The sequence below is a fragment of the Anolis sagrei genome, chromosome 3 (assembly GCF_037176765.1).
Source record: "Anolis sagrei isolate rAnoSag1 chromosome 3, rAnoSag1.mat, whole genome shotgun sequence".
Taxonomy (NCBI): Eukaryota; Metazoa; Chordata; class Lepidosauria; order Squamata; family Dactyloidae; genus Anolis; species Anolis sagrei.
In genome coordinates, this window is record NC_090023.1 from 256,936,879 (window position 1) to 256,957,419 (window position 20,541).

The window sequence follows — 20,541 nt, forward strand, 5'->3', positions numbered from 1 at the left end:
CTAATGGTAGGAACATTATTAAGTCAAAAAGGATGGAGCACTTTAAGGCCTCAAAATTATGAGATGACTGAAACTTTACTTGATCCAGGACAAGCTATAGTGACACATGAAGGGACTTCACCAGAGGCCCCAGCATGCATTACTTGGGAAAAAGATGAGAGGTGGACACAAGATCAGGGAAACCCTCTCCACACACACCAAATAGACCTTGGTCATTATCCCAATTGTAATCTCCTTCTCCATGTATTCAAAACAGAGGCTTCTGAAGACATTAGCCTCTTAGCCCGTTTAGAACACTCAAGAAGGATAAAAAGGTCTGATGGAGTTATTTCACCGGAATTAGGTACTCACATTAAACAGGCCCAGGCAAAAGTGGCCAGCCGGAGTCGTGACCCACCAAAGGCTCCTATCAAGGAGTTGCCTCGGGGCCAGGGGGAACCACCCAATGAAAGACCACAGCAGAGTCGAGGAGAATCAAATCCTGCAAAAGTGGTAAAGGAGGTGGAAGCCCATCAGGAAGTGCCTAAATCATTGGTAGCCAAAGGGGGGCTATCTCCGGGATTGTATTGGATCTGTGGCCAGTGGGCAGGAAAGATTTTGCCGCCTTTTTGGGAGGGTACGTGCACCATAGGTACCCTTATGCTAGCGGATGTGACAATATACACAGAACAGCAATCCCAAATGATTTGGAGAAGGGAGCGTGGAGAACAGCGTTTAAAGAGAGCTTATGATGAAACATTTGGATATGACCCAGACCAAACTTATTTAAATGAAGGAGAAAGGCTGGGAGCCATCTTGTTCCCTGCTGTGGGCGTAGCTCTAAATATAAGACAGATTCGGAGACTCTCAGCTCAAGTGGAGAAGCTGGCAAACCAAACTGTGGCTGGAATAAGAGCACTGCAGGCAGAAGTTGATTCCTTGGCAGGGGTCCTGATGCAACACAAGCTTGCTTTGGACTACCTATTGTCTGTAGAAGGAGGACTATGTTCTTTTCTAAATACCACGTGTTGCCACTATATAAACAAATCAGGAGAGGTCGAATCTGATATAAGTAAGATACAGGAAGTGGTATCTACCATCAGAACTGGATACGCCCCAAAGGGAGAGAGCGTTTTTGGATGGTTAACTTCTTGGTTGCCGAATTTACAATGGTTAAAAGACCTTATCGTCATAGGATTTGTTATTTTGATAATTGGTATTCTAATCATGTTCCTACTACCTTGTGTGATTACTTGCTTAAGAAATATGATTGAAGGAATTGCCACTGCTGCAAATGTCCGACATGGAAACCAATTGAAAAAAAATATGACTATGGAGATAGAAGAGATGCAGCAGTTATCCAGGGAAGACAAGATGATATAACCACACTTAGGTGTGACTCCAAAAAGTGAGAGTTTTCTTCGTCACAAGATTTTGTGGGGTATGTGGCAGTCATTAGCAAAAATAATAATTAGGAAATGGAATTAATGAAGAAGTCTTACCTTAAAAACTAGCCGTCCGTTCTTGAGGCTTTCGGGGGAAGAATACTGAAGGGAAACTAACAGATGGGAACACTAGAATACGCCAGATCTTAAGTCAATATTGGAGTAAGCCAAGGTTGTGTACCAATGTACTAAAAGGGAAGGTCACAGAGAATTGGCACTACAGGTAAATCGATAATTATTGATCCAAACCTAGGACATTTGAAGATATGATACAATAGCGCCACCTATCCTCCATCTGATGTAAATAGCAGGTAAATTAGCCCAATGGCATTCTAAATAAGAATATAGGAAAATAATGTATTGTGAAGGATTAATGAGGGAAATGCTTGCTTTAAATAAGTTAGAAATACATATATGAAGATATGGAGTCGTATATGTGTAAAGAGATATATATGAAGTTATGATTCATTCTGAAGATTCACCTTTACGTAATTCATTTGGGGACGTGGCTGGTCAGCTGATCAAGAGGGAAACAGTGGAAATTATAGTATTTTGCCAACAAAATGTTCTTGGCTGCGGTTTCTCGAGGACAAACTGATAATGATTAGATTGTTAAATGTCAAGATCCTATGCGCATGTGCAAACTAGGAAATTCTGCCTATAAATTCTGGTTGCTTTGGGGTATTGCTTTGTGCCACGTCAGCCACTTTGGAAGCTGAAGCACCCTTACCCTGGGTAAGCATTAAATTCTGTGAACTTGCAAAAGCTGTCTCTGTCTCATCCTTCTTCACTGATCTCCTGGATTCTGGGAAAATGGGCATTTGCCCGTTACAAGTCAACATCTGTTGCTGCAGACTATAGGTCAATTTTTGAAAGAGTCTAGAAATTTTTATTCCTTATACCAACATAGTACTTGCTCCTGTTCATTGTGACATTTTTTAAATGTCACTTCTTTAGACATTTTGTATAGTACAGTCTACCCTCCACATCTGCAGGTTGAAATTTTGTGGATTTGATTAATATGAACTCTCCAGAAATCTCAAGGTTTTCCAAGGCAACCCTATGGTCAGTTTCCACAGGAAAACACTGAAGGACTTAGAGATTCCTAAAGAGACCATATTAATCAAATATGTGAATAATCAATCTACCTCTTGTTGGACCAGTTACCAGGTGCTACAGTTTGGGATGTTCCTAATCAGGTTCCCAGTCACTACTGTCCTCTTTCAGTGTTGGATAAAACTGAAATATCACCCCTATTGTATTCTCCCAGGTGGGACATGAAGGCAGGATGAGTCCCGAAATTGAGCAGGAAGACTAAAAGACAATAAACAATAACTGGTCTGCTGTGAGTGAAGGTGCCAGCCACAGATGCAGGCAAGACGTTAGGAAAGAATGCTACTGAAACATGGCCGTACAGCCCAGAAAACTCACAGCAGCCCAGTGATTCTGGCCATAAAAGCCTTTGACAATACATTGAACAAAAATAACTTTTTACCAAAGGAACTACCAAGTTCTGTACTGTTCTCAATCAGACCTACTCACAGCACTGGCAAAAACAGATAGGAGTTTTATTTTAACTATCAACATTTTACAGCACTTTAGGATTGCACAGAAAAAGAGAAAGTGCACACAAGCAATATTGAATCCTGGCATGGTTATCTAAAAGTTATGTGACTAGCACAGGATGTATCAAAAAAACATTTTTTGTTTATGTTTTCAGATGCTGTTGGTAGCCATAATATCTTACATAGTGGCCCTGGGCACATAATATTGCATTTACAGCATTTCTACAATAGCACAAGTGGCAGAGCTCAGCAAAACAATACAGGTCATGGGTGAGATGTCAGCTATTGTCAGAATGGAATCAATTATTTATTTATTTATTTATTTATTTATTTGAAACATTTATGTTCTGCCTTCTAACCCTAAGGGGACTCAGGGTGGAGCAAAACATATGTACGGCAAGCATTCCATGCAAGAACATAAAATAACTATAAATATATACAAATATTAAAATCAGTTATATCTACTTTAGAATAAGAATTAGAAGTAGAATTAGAATCACACCAGAAACGACAACAAAAAAAAAATCAGTTGTTGAAAACCATCTCAGAACACCATGTCGGCTTCAGTCAGCAAAGTGGGTTTCTTGTTATTGTCATATTGCACTGTCCCAAAGGCTCGGTCCCACAGCCAGGTTTTTACCATCTTTTTGAAGGACAGGAGGGAGGGGACTGATCTAATCTCATCAGGAAGAGAGTTCCGTAGTTGGGGGGCAATCACTGAGAAGGCCCTCTCTCTCATTCCCACCAAACAAGCCAGTGATGGTGGTGGGACCGAGAGCAGGGCCTCCCCACAGAAGATCTCAGTCTTTGTGGTGGTTCATAAAGGGAAATACGTTTGAACAGGTAAACTGCGCCTCAAGCCGTCTACAACAGCTAAATCTTAATTTTACACCACCACCATAGTACTTCATTCAACTACTTATGTCCCCAATTCATACACATGGAATTTTCCATTTCCTCCCAATATATTCCCAGTGTTTCAATACATCAGAATTCTATGGACAGTGAGCATGCTCCAGCTCATTTGGTGTGTTTTGGGCCTCCACTTCTCAATTGTTTTTTTCTCTCTATTTTTGTTTAAATTGCTCTTATAAAGTTTTGAATTTCCTGGAGCCCATAAATATTTCCCTCTTCTGCTAGACAATGTTCTTTTTGCATTCCCTGACAAGCAGCGCTCAGAGTAAATGGAGTTTGCTATGAATATATATCACATCACCATGCTGGTATAGTGGTTTGAGCTCTGGATTGTGACTCTGGAGATTCTTGTTTGGCTATGGAGACCAATGGGTAACCCTAAGTAAGACACTCTCTCTCAGCCTCAAAAGGAGGCAAAAGCAACCCCCATCTACCCTAAACAATTCTTGCCTAGGGACACCAGAAGTTGAAATGAAGGAACAGCAACAACAGATATAGGATAAGAATATGTGACTGGTCGTATTCTTGGTCAGGAAAAATATGTGTAATGGTTACTTTATGACTTGTAATGCCCAGTGGATGTCACTTTGGTGGCACTGATTCTGAAAAGATGGTTTCTTGATAGAATGTCCTGGAAAGTTCTAGAATATTATAAAACAGATAGAATGAAGCCATTGGACAATTAACAAAGAAAACACACCTTTCTTACATTCTTGGTTTGTAAGCAGAATTGAGAAAGGTCAGCCTGAATGTCTGCAAAAGGACTAAAGAGAAAATTGCAAATAGGACAATTTCAATTACTTTTCTCCATGACAGACCTTGAAAAGGTTTTCTTTCTTGGACTACAGCTCCCAGAATCCTCAGCTGGAGCTTTTGAGAATTTTGCTTCTACATCTGCACTGCTTGTATGTTTATTTTATTTTTAAAAAACTCAAAATATTGTTAAACACACCCCAAATCTCCAGTGATGCTTTCTGTTGATCAAAATAAAAACTGGATAAGAAGTAGTCTGAAATTTCCCACTGTTAAGAGGAGTTGGGCAAGTGTGTCCCAATGACATGATATGATTATTAAAGGAAGAAAGCTTCATTTACTTCTATTCATTCATTGTTCTGGACAGCTCCCTGTTTTTGGTTTTGAAAGAATTCTGATCAATCTTTTAAGTTTTCCAAACTAATGAATATGCAGAACCTGTTTGGCTAAGTGAAAATATATTTGAACATTCCTTCCTTTCCCTCTTCCCTCCCCTCCCCTCCCCTCCACACCCTTCCCTTCCCTTCTTCTTCCTTCCTTCTTATACCTCCTTGATCCTGGGGGAACACATGAGTAGCAGTTAAGAATCAGCCCCGCATTTTCCACCAAGAACCACTTTCAGCAGTGAACAGTGGCAGAAATTGGATTCCTCTTACAAGTGAATAAATTGTTCTTGGGCTTTCTGTTTGTTTATTTCTTCATTTGTGTTATTTATTTACTGAAAGAACTGCTGTCCAAGCAGTGCAGGCAAAGTAATTCCAAGCCAAGCTGTCTGACGTGCCTGTCATCTCCCATTGTCCTTCCAAACTATTTCAGACATTTTGAGCAAGGGAGTATTAAGGGGAGTATGAGTTAGCAGGGGGGTTGTGACATTAATGGTCTGAAAAGGCTTTAAACGTCAGTAAGTAAGGATGACGGCGTTCAACAACTGGTGGCAGGTCGGAGGATTTTGCTGGATTCTGCCCTATTAACAATTAGGGTGGTGGTTTGCCGAGTGTTTTCTTTCCCCCATTCCTTTCCCCCTTTTTTCCTCCAGTGCATGTGGCTTTTTCTGAGAAGAGAAGATGTGACAAGTCTCCGAGGTAGGATTTGCATTGGAAAACAAAGGAGGCTCTGACTGTATTGTTTTCTGTTGTGTTTGGGGGGGGGGGGAGTGAGGAGGGTGTGATTGCTAAGAGGAGAAGGCATGCGAGATGCAGACTCAAAAGAATAGAATGGGTGGAGTAAGCAACGGGAGTCAAAGGGGATTTGCTTCTTGTTGTAATATGTGCCGGTAATATTACTGAGTGTGCTTTGCTTAATAAAAGCTGTGGCTAGAGGGTGAAACTAGTCATGTGGAGCCAAAAAAAATCAAATTTCCTTCTAATGACTATTGTACATCTGTAGACAGTATAGTATAAATAGTGTAGTGTCTGTGCTGTATCCTGTCTTGTATTTCTGTGTGGGCTAAAAAAAACCTACAGAGGTCACAAAGACAACCCTTCAATCTGTTATCGGTCATACCGGCTTGGTTGTTTCTGAGATTGGCTTAGAAGCTGTTGAGACTGGAGGAGTGGAGAGGATGTATAGAAATAGAAGAGGGGGAGGAAATGAGCAGAGGGGGTGACAGTCTTTTTGACCTGAGGCATAAGCATCCTAAGCTCTTAAAATGCATGTCATGTTTTCGCGCCACCACTGTGCCACTTGGAGAGCTGGGGGTGGCTGGGAAGTGAAGCACATATATTTAGGGTAGAAAAAGGGAGAGGTCTTTTCTACTTCTTTTGATTGAGAGCTTCCTAGAAGATGGGAAGAAGAATACGATGCAAGCTGTCCATTTTGCATAAAATGATTGGCAGATTGACACGGGTCTTCGGGCAGTTTTCTGACTGGCTCAAAGTTGCCCATTGTTGAAAGGGTTTTGTTCTCCTTCTTGCCTATTTTAAAACTTAAAGCAGACAGGGTCAATTACAGTGCCACTACCAAAACCATTTTCAATGGCAACACCCGTCCGTAAACTATTTTAAATCATTAAGGCAACCTTGGATCATGTACAGAAAGCTTTTTCTTACTAATAAGAAAGAGAGTGCCTACAAATAGCTGTTCTCCACAGTCTCCTAATGGATAGGATTACTCCTAGCAAACCAAACTCCCTAGAGGGAAAGCAGACTCTCTTGGCAAATGTGTTGTAACTGATTCTCCAGTGAACCTAATAGCAAACCAAAGTGTTGGTCCATTTAGCTCAATATTGTCTCAGCAAACCAGCAGTAGATCACAATCATTGCATAGTATTGTCTAAAAGCTTGACCTGGAAATGTTAAGGAGAATACTTTCATAAGAAGAAAATGGTCCATGAGTGAGCTACAGACCTTCCACAAGGAAGGAGCTCCACTTTCTGTACATGGTTTTCCTTGAAAACCTTGAAACTTGGATGAGTCAACAAAGGGATGTAATTCTTCAACTATTCCTCCACAAATACAAGGATGAGTCATTTCCATCGCTTTCTTCATCCACTTAGAAAAACAATAGCAAATATTTCTGTGAACTTTTGTCCAGTTTCTGTAAAACCTAAAGTGTCTTGGGAAATTGTCCTGCATAGAAATGCGTGTTGGTTTTTTTAACTGATGTGTAAATAGAAATGCAGTTTCTAGAAATATGTATTAGTGCAAAATTGGTGTCTCTGTGCAAAAAAAACCCCTTTTTGCACAAATGCTACACTTTACACACAAAAGAATACTTCTAAGAAACTAGAACAAAATTATTTTTCATCCCCTTTGGCATAAAGAAACTATGTGTTGCTTCTGCATACAGTTGTACTCAAAAGGCATTGGAATATGCAAATACTGAGCAAAACTTGCACAATTTTCATTTGTGTTATTCTTCCTGACCAGGTTTCCTAAATATCAAGATACCTATTTTTCAGGTGGGAGATGAATAACATCAGATGTTATTTCCACCCCTAGCCACCATATAGAAGTATACAAACAAAGATATCCCTCCATACCCTGGTTTGGCTCATGACAGAATGTCTGGTATCTAAGAGCAGTGGTATATCAACACTATATAGAAAAATGTTGCTATGTTTTGCTTTTATTTAAAAAAACTGACAAAGAATCCGGGAAATATATGTGGTGTACAGTCCTATTTTATCTTCACATTCTATTTTATCTTCACACCTGTCCTGTGATGATGACTGAATCACAGGAACCTTTACAATACAGCAGGGCTCATCTATACTGTAGAATTAAAGCAGTTTGACACCATTTTAACTATCATGGTTTAATGGTATGAAATCCTAGGATTTGTAGTTTGGTGAAGCCCCAGCACTCTTTGTCAGAGAGGCTCTTGCTTGCTGAGGTGCTCCTGCAAGATTCTCTGTAGATCTTAGAAAACAATTTCTTGATTTAAGACATAGGTGTGCTGGTTGATATCCAAACAGGGGATGGGCTGGAGATGTCATTTTCTGTGGTGGCCCCTCGGCTCTGGAACGCCCTTTCCATGGAGGTAAGATCAGCCTCCTCGCTGATGGTATTTCGAAGAAGACTAAAAACTTGGATGTTCAAACAGGCATTTGGCTAACTCGGTGCAATGAATGTGTTGATTACGGATTGGTAATATGGATGATGCAATTGGACCACGATTCTAGTTAGGAGATGTATTGGATTGTGATTTTGTGATTTCGTGTAATATTGTGTATTATGTTTTTATGGTTTTAATTGTATACTGTGTACTGCATACTTTGTTGTAAACCGCGTTGAGTCGCCAGTTAGGCTGAGAAACGGACAGTAAATAAATAAATAAATAAATAAATAGAAAAGTGCAAGGGCAGATGTCCTCATTGTATCTGGTTGTGATCCCCAGGTTGTGGCAGTGAGCTTTCATATGATATTGTTTCTAGCGCCCACTTTTTGCTTGATATTCAAGCAGGGTTTCTTGTAGGTCCGAGCACGGTCCAGGGTAACTCCCAGGTCTTTAGGTGTGCTGCAAAGCTCCAGTGGGTTCCTTCCCAGTTGATCCTCAGAGCTCGAGATACTTGCCTTATTCTTAAGATGAAAAGCACATCTCTGTGTTTTAGATGGATTAGGAATCAGCTGGTTTTCCCTGTACATGAGGGACACGAGAGAAGCCTCCCCGCAAGATTGCAACACATCCAGGCGTCCCCCGGGCAACATCTTTGTAGACAACTCATTCCCTCACACCAGAAGCAACCAGAAGCAACTTGCAGTATGCAAGGCATTGAGACATGGCAAGTGATGTCAAACTGCATTAATTCTACTGTGTAGATGTGCCCCTAAACACACTGTCCCCAACAGCATACTATGGAAGCCACTCAGAAAGTCTAGGTTATTATTTATTTTTATATCGCTTATTGTTCTCACATAGCATCCAAACCTATTTTGACTGCTGAGGCTCAGATGTGAACAAAATATTTCCCCATCACTACCTTCATCATCATCATACAGAATCTCCTGACCCCCTCCATAGGATCGGTAGTGTAAATCAAGCAGGACTTGCATAAGAAATGACCCCATCATCTACCTTACCTCACTTCGATTTTCTCAATTCTTTGTGCCTGTAGTTGAAATCCACACCATAGCCAAAGGAAAAGTAATTTGCCCAGCAATTCTATGTTTCACTAACTTTCTAAGAATGTATAACAAGTTCATGAAGTAATTTTGAGCTTTCCCAATTCAGATCTATTCACTCTATAAAAGGGCTGACTACAGTGGAAATGAAAACCATTAGAAATGATTTGTTGATCTGGATCAATACATTTTATATGTGTTCAAATTCTTGTGTGGGATGTGGCTATTGTCAGGATAGGTGCCTGCACTTGAAAACTTAACATTACATGACTTCAGAGAGTGAATAACAGGGATTCAAGAGCCTAAAGTGTACATCGTGGAAATGTGCATACTGTCAATTTTAATCAGAAATTAACATATAGAAAATCCAAAACACTGATAGGCAATCAGCAAACTATTGAGATGTGTATCTTTTAATCTGCAGTTGGTTTAATAGCACAAGATCTTCTCCAGATTACAGAAGTTATACTATAGAAGAAAATGTGGTCTTGATGTTATTGTTACTATTGCTATTGTCATCTATTACTCATTGGGTGGTAAAGCAGAAAAGGTTGTACTGATGTATTTGTTTTTGTGTCTCTTCAAGTCATTTCTGACTTATGGCAACCCTAATGAAATATTCCAGACAGATATTGTTCAAAGGGGATTTGTCTTTTGCTGTCCTTTGAGTCTGAGAGAGCATGATTTGCACAAGGTCATCCAGTGGATTTCCATGATTGAGATTATAGGGCATTGTTACTGTGAGTCTTCATTCCTATAGTTACTTACCTAACAGTAAACTCCACTGAACTGAATGTGACTGACATTTGGTTGGATAGATATCGATATCGATATATAGCAAGAAGGTTGCCCTGTAAATCTCCTTTTAAGGAAATTGTTCAAAAACAGGTTGCAAGGCAATGAAATTCCCAACTCGGTGAACCCCATTAGAATGATTGTTTTCATTAAATCTTCATTAGGAGAAGAATTGCTACAACAAGGACGAACCACAGTAATTTGATTTCACTCATCATATCGAATGTTTCCTTTAAGGAGAATTTTATTACATTAGAGTACGCTCTAAGTGGGTTGCAGTGTAATTCATTTGGTAATGATACACGGGTGACATTTTCATGACAAAAGTGCCGAATTCATTGTGTGAGTTAGTGTTAAAACGACACAGGCAACATGAGGCCCAGAATATTAAGAATTGCTTTTCTGCAGAGCCATAATTTTTAACTGGGTCTCATTGACACATTGAATGAAAGTGGCAGATTTTCCATAAATATCCCAGTATAAATTACAAGTTGGGTTTGTGGACATTCTTCTGACTTGCATTATATTGCCTTTTAAGTTATGTTAGAATACTTCAGGTGTGTTGGTACGGCTGTACCAAAAGCTCCAACTTCATTTTCTTTCTATTGAGTGTTTGCATGTATTCCAAGGTTCCATGCATTTTGCAATAAGGTGGTTTCCCTTGCTCTGCAATTATAGGGCCAATGACCCATCAATCATCATTATGTTCTTTAGTTCCGCCCCTTTCTTCAGGGCTCTGGGAGGGAAAAGAAAGGCTTCAGGCAGTCTTTTAGTTTGGAAGCCCAGTTATAGGACTTGAGCTTTTCCCACCTGTAGAGAAGCTTCGTTTCTCACAACATCCGGGGGAAACAGCCCTAAAGCTTCTAAGGAAAACAGTTTTACAGCACAACCCTTGTTGGGGTTAAAAATACAGATCCACACCATTCTTGGAGAAAATCCAAAAGGACTCCAGCTGGAAAATCTACAAAGCCTTGACTGGTAGGTCTACTCGGGACCCAAGAAGCAGTTTGGAGCTGGGAGTAGGGCCCACACCAGCAAAGTTTAGAAACCAGATTGCCTGGGAGGGGTCAAAAAGGGTTTTCCGTATTAAAGAAAGAAATCATTCTCCAAGCAAGGTACCTGTCCTTTGTAGACAAGTTTTTTTTTGCCATGTCAGGAGCGACTTGAAAAATTGCAAGTTGCTTCTGGTGTAAGAGAATTTGCCATCTGCAAGGATGTTGCCCAGGGGACGCCTGAATGATTTGATGTTTTTATCATCCTTGTGGGAGGCTTCTCTCATGTCCCAGCATGAGGAGCTGGAGTTGGTAAAGGGAGCTCATCCGCCTCTCCCCGGATTCAAACCTGCAACCTGTTAATCTTCAGTCCTGCTGGCATAGGGGTTTAACCCACTGCGCTACTAGGGACTCCTGTAGACAAGTTAAGAAGCATTTGTTTAATTTGATGAAAATCTAAGAAGTATTTGATTGTTTGTTGAAGACTTAAGCAATAATAAAGGACTTCGTTAAACCTTTCAAGCTTCTAATGATTCTGTATAGGAAAATCCTTAGGGCCTCTCAGCCGAGCACCCCGGCTTCCCGCTGGGCACAAAGAGCACTTCCTGTTCAAAAGCCAACTGCTATAGGCCCAGCGCATGATAGCTCATCAGGGTTTAAGCATTTCCCATCTGTTGCTTACTAAATGCTTGTTCACACTTCAATACTGAACCATGGAATGGTCATAAACAGTTCAGTTGCTGAGGGCCAAGAGATCAATCACAGAATGTCAAGGATCAAACAATACAGCTTCGGTTCTGGAAATAAAAGGTTGATTAAAATAAATAAAAGCTCGCACATTATTAAACTTTGCTTTCTGGAAGATTTTCTTTATCTAGTAAATGTATCTGTGTTTTGTATCAATGAGCCCAAAAAGGAAAAATTCTATCAGTATCACTAACTACAAATGTCACATTCTCTAGCTTTCCACCATCTCATTGGTTTATTTTGCATATCACATAAAGTACATACCAGTGCTTTGAAAAGTTACCTTTTCAGTCCAATTCCTAGAATTAATTCCATACATAAACTTTTTTCAAGTTCTGTTTTATATGTGTGAGGGAGGAGCACAAAGAGGATTGTAAATTACCAAGATATCTACTCAACCCAATCGATTCTGCACATAGGAAGATTCAGAAATGTTTGTTTAGTTCAGGTTTAAGCAAACAATTCCGAATCTTCAGGATCTAAGGAAGGATATGAAATGAGGTTTATAAAAATTTAAATAGCAGTGATAAGATAAACAGAAAGTTTTTTCCCTCTCTCACAATACTAGAACTTGAGGTCATCTGATGAAATTGATTGGCAGCAAGTTCAGACATGCAGGAAAGGGCTACTGCTGTATTAACAGAACTTAGATATTATTATTTTTTTGAGTTGCAACCATGCTGCAAACATCACAACAACCATGGTTGCAACTCAAGCTGAAATTATGGGAGATGTGAAGAAAAACCTTTCCCAAATTCTGACATGCTTATATTGAGGACAGAATCATCCTCCTTCAGACTGCCTTAATGAACCACTGAACTCATCTATCAGAGATAGTATGAATGTCAGCAGGATATGGAAGTAATTAATTACTTGTAATCAATTCATTTTCATGGTGCTTAGCTATGTGACACCAAAGTTTCAGCCATACTATAACTTAACAAGGGATAGCATGGCCCTTTTTGCAGTGTAACCAACTTTATAGTTACAGGAATCACAAAATGGTAGCATATACATATTTGAAATACTGGCTATGCCTCAGGCAGAAGAATGTGTTGCTGTTACATCACTAAGGGTTTTTTTTTCATGTCATGAGAGACTTGAGAAACTGCAAGTTGCTTCTGGTGTAAGAGAATTGGCCATCTGGAAGGACATTGCCCGGGGAACGCTCAGATGTTTTACCATCCTGTGGGAGGCTTTTCTCATTTCCCTGCATGGGAAGCTAGACCTGACAGATGGGAGCTCACCGCACTCCCCAGATTCGAACTGCCAACTATTCAGCAGTCCTATTGGCACAAGGTTTAACCCATTGCACCACTGGGGGCTCCACACATTACTAGTGGGGGGGGGGGGAGTAAAGTAACAGATGTACAATAGGACCCTTAAGAACCAGTGTGGATTGATCTCTTTGCACATTGGGACACTAGCTAAGGAGTGCCAATGTTCATCAGGACACTCTTGCCAGCCTTATGTAACAGATCGTCTTAATTCATTAACAAGATGTGTTTGTTAACTATATGCAAAGTTGTGTAACATACACTATAAGAGGGTTACAGCTACTTGCTTTAATTATATGATAACCAAGAATACAATATAATTCTTCAAAGTATATAAAATCCTAGGTCCTCTAGTCTAACTTCTATGGGCTACGTCTGGTGGGAGTTGGATATACAGTCACACAGGAAAATCTAGAGATTTCTAGAAAGGTATTGTCTCGATTTGTTTCAAAAAGCATTTTATGAATGGGTTTTTTTCCATTTTCATAGGGGTACTTCAACCCTAACCCCTGTGAAACTGTGTGTGCAGGGGGGGGGGGGTGATACTGTATGCTATTTTAAAAGGTTTCAACACTACAGATAGTTTATAGTTTAATTGCTTTTTAAATGCAATTTATGTTTTAATGTATGTTGGTTTTAAGAATTTGTCAGACATCTTAAGTCCAATTATGAGGAAAAGAGGGGACATCAATGAGCAATAGCACAACTAAATTCTCTGAATAACTTCCAGCAGTTGTTTTCAAGAAAGAAAGAAAAAAGCACACTGGCATTTGAAAAGCTATGTCTGAAAAAAGACAAGTGGATTCTGCTAGAGGGAGAAAAAAACAGCTGTCAAAATGTCAAGCTGTTTGACTTTGAAACAAATGAGAAAAAAGTTTACAAAGTGAGAGGACAAAGATCTCTTTCACTTTGATTTATATTTCCTTCCATCCATCACAGAAATATAAAATTAAATCCCTCTGCAATTAAATTTCTGTTAATATACCATGCAGAAAATAAATCTGATTCTCAACCACAGCTTGTATAGATTGTTTTGGGGGACTTCAGCTCTTGACCAGAATGCTAATTTGAATCCTAACCCATCCCTCCCAAATTTGCCAAATTATTTATTTGGTTGGAAATCTGTTTATAATTCCCAACTACAGTAGGCTCTTTGAACATTTGGGAGTCAATCCATTAGCAAACAACAGATTCAATAAGTCTACCATAGAGACAATACTAACAATAATAGCCAGATCTGTAAGACTCTCAGGAACATTTTTGCTAAGAGTCTCACAAATCTCATCAGGAGTGCTTTAAAGTGAGTTATATGTGTCATGGAGACAGTATTCTTGACAGTGGGAGTTCTTTGAGTGCTGGAGATAATAGCCTGAATGTTGTAGTAAAAACTGTATGAATAGTACAAAAACTCAATAGTAGGAAGGGAAAAAAATTAAAAACTCAACAAAGGGGAATGACCCATGACTTTAAATGTCTCTACACAAATCATAGAGCATGGGAGATAAGAGGAACTTATACTCTGAACACAGCAAAACAAATCTGATATAGTAAGCATCACCAAACCTGATAGAACAGTTCTCACGATCAGTGAACAGCTTGATACAGTAGCTAAGAAGACCAATGAGATTCTAGGCTATTTATTTATTTATTTATATTTGTCGTGTCAGAGCAACCAGTCCATTATATATTACATTTCTAACAGAGCAAAGCAAACAGACAGAAAAATACACATCTTGTGAATTTGGTAGTTGGTTAAATGTCCTTTGACCAGTATCTGGCCACTTGGAGTGCTTCCGGTGTTGCTGCAATAAGGTCCTCTATGGTGCATGTGGCAGGGCTCAGGTTGCATTGCAGCAGGTGGTCAGTGGTTTGCACTCTTCTCCGGAAGCACTCTTCTCCACACTCACATGCCGAGGATTCCACTTTGTAGCCCCATTTCTGAAGGTTGGCTCTGCATCTCGTGGTGCCAGAGCGCAGTCTGTTCAGTGCCTTCCAAGTCGCCCAGTCTTCTGTGTGCCCAGGAGGGAGTCTCTCATACCAGGAGGGGTATCAGCCATTGGTTGAGGTGCTGGGTTTGGGCCTGCCACTTTTGGATTCTCGCTTGCTGAGGTGTTCCAGTGAGTGTCTCTGTAGATCTTAGAAAACTATGACTAGATTTAAGTCGTTGGTGTGCTGGCTGATACCCAAACAAGGGATGAGCTGGAGATGTCTCTGCCTTGGTCCTTTCACTATTGGCTGCTACTTCCCGGCGGATGTCAGGTGGTGCAATACTGGCTAAGCAGTGTAATTTCTCCAGTTGTGTAGGGCGCAGACACCCCGTGATAATGCGGCATGTCTCATTAAGAGCCACATACACTGTTTTAGTATGGTGAGATGTGTTCCACACTGGGCATGCATACTCAGCAGCAGAGTAGCACAGCGCAAGGGCAGATGTCTTCACTGTATCTGGTTGTGATCCCCAGGTTGTGCCAGTCAGCTTTCGTATGATATTGTTTCTAGCACCCACTTTTTGCTTGATGTTCAGGCAGTGCTTCTTGTAGGTTAGAGCACAGTCCAGAGTGACTTCCAGGTATTTGGGTGCGCTGCAATACTCCAGTGGGATTCCTTCCCAGGTGATCTTCAGAGCTCGGGATGCTTCTCTGTTCTTGAGATGAAAGGCAGATGTCTGTGTTTTAGATGGGTTGGGGAACAGCTGGTTTTCCCTGTAATAGGCAGTAAGAGCACCTAGAGCTTCGGAAAGCTTCTGTTCTACCAACTCAAAGCTCCTTGCTTGAGCAGTAATGGCACGGTCATCAGCATAGATGAAACTCTCTGTCCCTTCTGGCAGTGGCTGGTCATTTGTGTAGATGTTGTGTAGATTCTAGGCTGCATCAATAGAAATAGAGTGTCTAGATCAAAGGAAGTAGTGGTATCACTCAATTTTGCTTTGATCAGATTTCGCCTAGAATACTGTGGCTGGTTCAAGAAGGATATTGACAAGCTGGAATGTGTACAAAGGAGAGCTACCAAAAATGGTCAAAGGTCTAAAAACAATGTCTAGGGAGATGGTACATTTAGCCTGGAGAAAAAAGATTTCGAGTTGCCATGATAGCCAGTTTTAAATATTTGGAAGGATGTCATTGAAGATGAAGTCAGCTTGTTGTATTCTTCTGCTCTAGATACTCTGACAGGGAACAATAGAGTCAAACTACTAGAAAAGAATTTCTACAAAAACATAAAGTAGAACATCTTGATGGTAAGTGGGATAAAGGTGAATAGGTAATACAGAAATATTTCATCACAAGTTCACAATAGACATTTATTATCTGCTCAAATATTATGTTACCTTTTATTCAATAAAATATTAAAATAACAGTGGGATAAAGTGCCTTGGAGTGTGGTTGAGTCTAATCTTTTGGAGGTTTTAAACAGAATATGGCTGGCCATCTGTCAGGAATGTTTTGATTGTTCCTGCATAGCAGACTAGGGTTGTACTGGATCACCATAGACTCATAGAGTTGGTAGAGACCTCGTGGGTCATCCTGTTCAACCCCCTGCAAAGAAGCAGGAAAATCGCATTCAAAGCACCCCTAACAGATGGCCATCTAGCCTCTGTTTAAAAGCCTCCAAAAAAGGAGCCTCCACCACACTCCGGGGCAGAGAGTTCCACTTCTAAACAGCTCTCACAGTTTAGTAGTGAGAGCTAAACTCAATTTCTATCGTTTAAAGTCATTGTTTCACATTCTAGTCTCCAGGGCAGCAGAAAACAAGCCTGCTCCCTCATCTCTATGACTTCCTCTCACATATTTATACACGGCTGTCATGTCTCCTCCCAGCCTTCTCTTCTGCAGGCTAAACATGCCCAGCTCTTTAAGCCACTCCTCATAGGGCTTGTTCTCCAGACCCTTGATCATTTTAGTCACCCTTCTCTGGACACATTCCAGCTTGTCAACATCTCCCTTAAATTGCGGTGCCCAGAATTGGCCACAGTGTCATTCCAGGTGTTTTCTGGCCAAGGCAGAATAGAGGGATAGCATGGCTTCCCTGGATCTAGACACTAGACTCCTATGTATGCATGACAAAAATCCCATTGGCTATTTAAGCTGCCATATGACATTGTTGGCTCATGTTTAACTTTATTATCATCTTTGGAGTCTCATCAAACTCTATGATTCTTAGTAGTGAAAAGGTAGCCAAAGAAGAAATATCAAACAGAGCATTCACTGTTATGGAGTTCTTTAATGACCTTGGTGTAGTACAGAGCATGGGGAATTACTTTTAAAAACATTTTGTTGTGTATCTTATTATGAAAGCCCAGGTTCATGGTTCCCCCCTGGCCAATTAATTGCCTCCACAAAAGAAACTGGAGAGACAGCTCGAGATGATCCAAGGATGGTCAGTTTATTGGTAAAAATAAAGGTCTAACAGGTATTGAGCTATGTGTATTTTAAGGCTTTCTTAAGGTTATTATAATGAATATACAAACATTTTCTGGAGCAGAAACTCTCAGATCATTTACCGAACAGACAATAATTTGTAGCTACCTCATGCAAGTAGTGATATTATCTTTCATTACATTGCAATCATTATGTGAAGTGGATACAATTTACTATTTTAAAAAAGTAAATAAAGTTAACTAGTTACTTGTGTCTACTTCCAAGTTCTGGTATCTTTGAAAAGAAAGGTCCTTGAGTTTCACTAAATTTCTGGAGATTGCTCCAGGACAGAAAACAATGGCCAAATACTTATTGAACATCAGTTAATTAGGATGATCTGCTTAGCTCCATGTATTGGATTGGGAAAGGTAAATAAGCTTTGAGGAAAATAGATTTATTCTGTGCCAGTTTTGTATCAACTGAATGTGTGTTAAAATCCTCTCTTCCCAGAATTTGCATCCAGCCTTTTCTATCATTCCTTCAGATTGAAAAGGAGAAAATAGCTGAAGGCTATCAATTGAAAGCTTCAAGTAGACTTACTACCTTGTAACTGCTTCACATGCTGGTTTGTGATCAGGGGAACATTTATGTGACTGCAAATGTCCCTGAAAACGACACCTTAAAAGCTAGTTAGTTGTTCCAAACAATAAAGCTATAAGCTGCAGATGAGCATGATATAGAAATATGAAGAAACCTATCCTGCAAATGGGTATGACAAAGAGTTGCAACAAGATCCTACAAGGATCTTTGCTTTTGCCCCATGTGTGTTTGCTTGCAGGAGTAGTGCCCTGCTTGCCAGCACCATAGAAGTCTCTTGCCTGGGATGGCTTTTTAGGTGAGTTTCTGGAGTCAGAATAGGAGATGGAACATAGTTACAATATTGTAGCTATTTATGCCTGCAATGCTGGATTTCACATTTACGTGGGAGGCTAACAGCTGGTGAAAAACTGGTTTTGTAGCACATACTAAATTACATATTTCACATCTCTGAGAAAGTCTGTGTTCACCATCATTGTCTTGGTGTCCTTAAGGCTGATCTCCCAAACTAGAAAATATTTGAGAGAGATGTCTCTGATGACTACCGTACATGAAAAAGGGCATGTCCAAGGCCAGAACATGACTGAAGTCACTAAAGAAGCCACCAGCCACAGCATGAAGGTCTGGATCAGGGCAAGAACTCCATCCATCTCCTTGCAACTTTCAAAAACATAGTGAGGAAAGTATGACTCAAAGGTCTTTGTTTTAGATTCTTTCCTGCTGGCCGTTTCTCTCTCTGCCTTTCCTTCTTCTCTTATTTCCCTTGTAACAGTGCATAACAAAATTTGGGGGGAAGAAATCTGTTCCTGGTTTGAAATTGTTATTTCTTGTTTAATTGTGCGGTACTTACTTTGAAAATTGTTGTTATACTCCAGAAACCTCATTTTTGTGGCTACCACAAACTATGTTGAATTGGTTGAGTCTCTCTAAGATATTCATTGGGAGAAAAAAAAAACATAGCAAAATGTGCTGCAGGATGTCCCACAAAAACAAAGTTTTTTCAGTTTAAAAAACCTTGTTTTATGATAGATCCAGTTAGGAAATGACATTTATAACCCAGGAACAAAAATCATGTTACATGGTGTAATAGGGAGATTTTCCATTCCTTTGCCTTGCATCAAGGCTTCATTCGCCCATGTCAATCCCAGTGAAAACTGTGTTTCATAAAAATTGAAATCTTAAAAAAAATAAAGAGAGTGATACAGAAGCATGATTGAAAAGTTGATATAACCAGATGCTCATTTGGATTTTTCTGCATAGCTAACCTATTCATTTGCCTTTATTGAAAATCTGCAGGTTGGCATTAGATGAAACAATGGGAGGGTGTTATAAAAATGTAAAGTCTCCCCATGTGGTCACCATTAATAATTCCTTCTCCCCATCTTTGCCATTAATATAATGCCTACGTTATGCTTATATATTTTTTTTGTACACAATATAGTATAGACTGTAGAAGGCATGAATATTATTGTTTCCAGGGGCTAAATGTTATGTTTCGTTCCAACCTGGAGGTATGCTGCAATTTGTTTCCTAGTCTCTGCATTTAGAACTACTTTAATAATCCCTTTGTAAATCTGCCTAAAAAGGATTAGACCATGTTGTCTTTTGTTATGCATTGGTTAGTTGTTTATACCTAACCAGAATTTCAAGTCCTATTTAGACCAGTGGTCTTCAGAAGAAAATAGAAAACCCCATTTCCCCTTAGTCTTACTACTTGAGTATATCACAACTGCAATGACAGACATAATGGTTATAATATACAATTCTATGCGTCTCTGCCTGTATTGTTATTAGATTGGTAGAAAAGGCATCTCAGCATATGTATCCACAAAAACATGGGCATATGAATGCATCCATCATCTCTGAAACATCTTTAGATGCTATGAAGTAAAAACAGTATGAGTACAACTGCTGTGTTGGACTCAGAGGAGATTTAAATAAACAATAACACAAAAGAAGCTTAAACAGTAGAACCACAACTGAAGAGGAATGAAATGAGAATGCAGCACATCCATTCCCACAATATATGGATTTATCACATATTGGAAGTGGATGATTTCATTTGCAGCAGAAATGGCTTTTGAATCTAAGCTTAATGACAGTGTGTTACAGTCTTTCCTAAATATAAAATGCCACCTCAATCGTATTTTCTTTTTATGCATTTTAAACATATCATTTCCCCTTTCATGGTATGTTTGTTTGACTTATCTGGAACTGTTAAGTTGTGAATTATTTAATGTCATTTGAATGTTCTTTTTTTTTTTTGTATGTTACTTCCTATATTCTTCTTGTTTCAACCCATAAGCTGCCTTGAGTCCCAATATGGAGAGAACTTCGATCAACCTTCCTCCATTACTCAGTAGTTATTTCCCCATTTCTGTATTTCACTCCTAAAATATTTTTGTAAATGCCTAACTTGATTATTATCATGTACGTACTTACTTTGGGGCAGGTCCCACAACACTAGGGCTTACCTTGGAGTGAAAGTGTACCATTGGCAGAAACTGCAACCTACTGGGAAGATCAATTGAATCTGGTTTCTTCCAGTTGATAAGAGTT

The 20,541-nt window shown here is 39.7% G+C and overlaps 1 protein-coding gene across 1 annotated transcript in view; it reads left to right on the forward strand.

Annotated features, from left to right (window-relative positions):
• Nucleotides 1–5,533: 5,533 nt before the first annotated feature.
• LOC132770495 (calcium-activated potassium channel subunit beta-2) overlaps nucleotides 5,534–20,541 on the forward strand; it is a 308,897-nt gene continuing 293,889 nt past the window's right edge. Inside the window, exon 1 of the mRNA XM_067466055.1 lies at nucleotides 5,534–5,739. The gene's annotated coding sequence lies outside the window, so the exon portion shown is untranslated. The remainder of the gene's footprint in view (nucleotides 5,740–20,541) is intronic.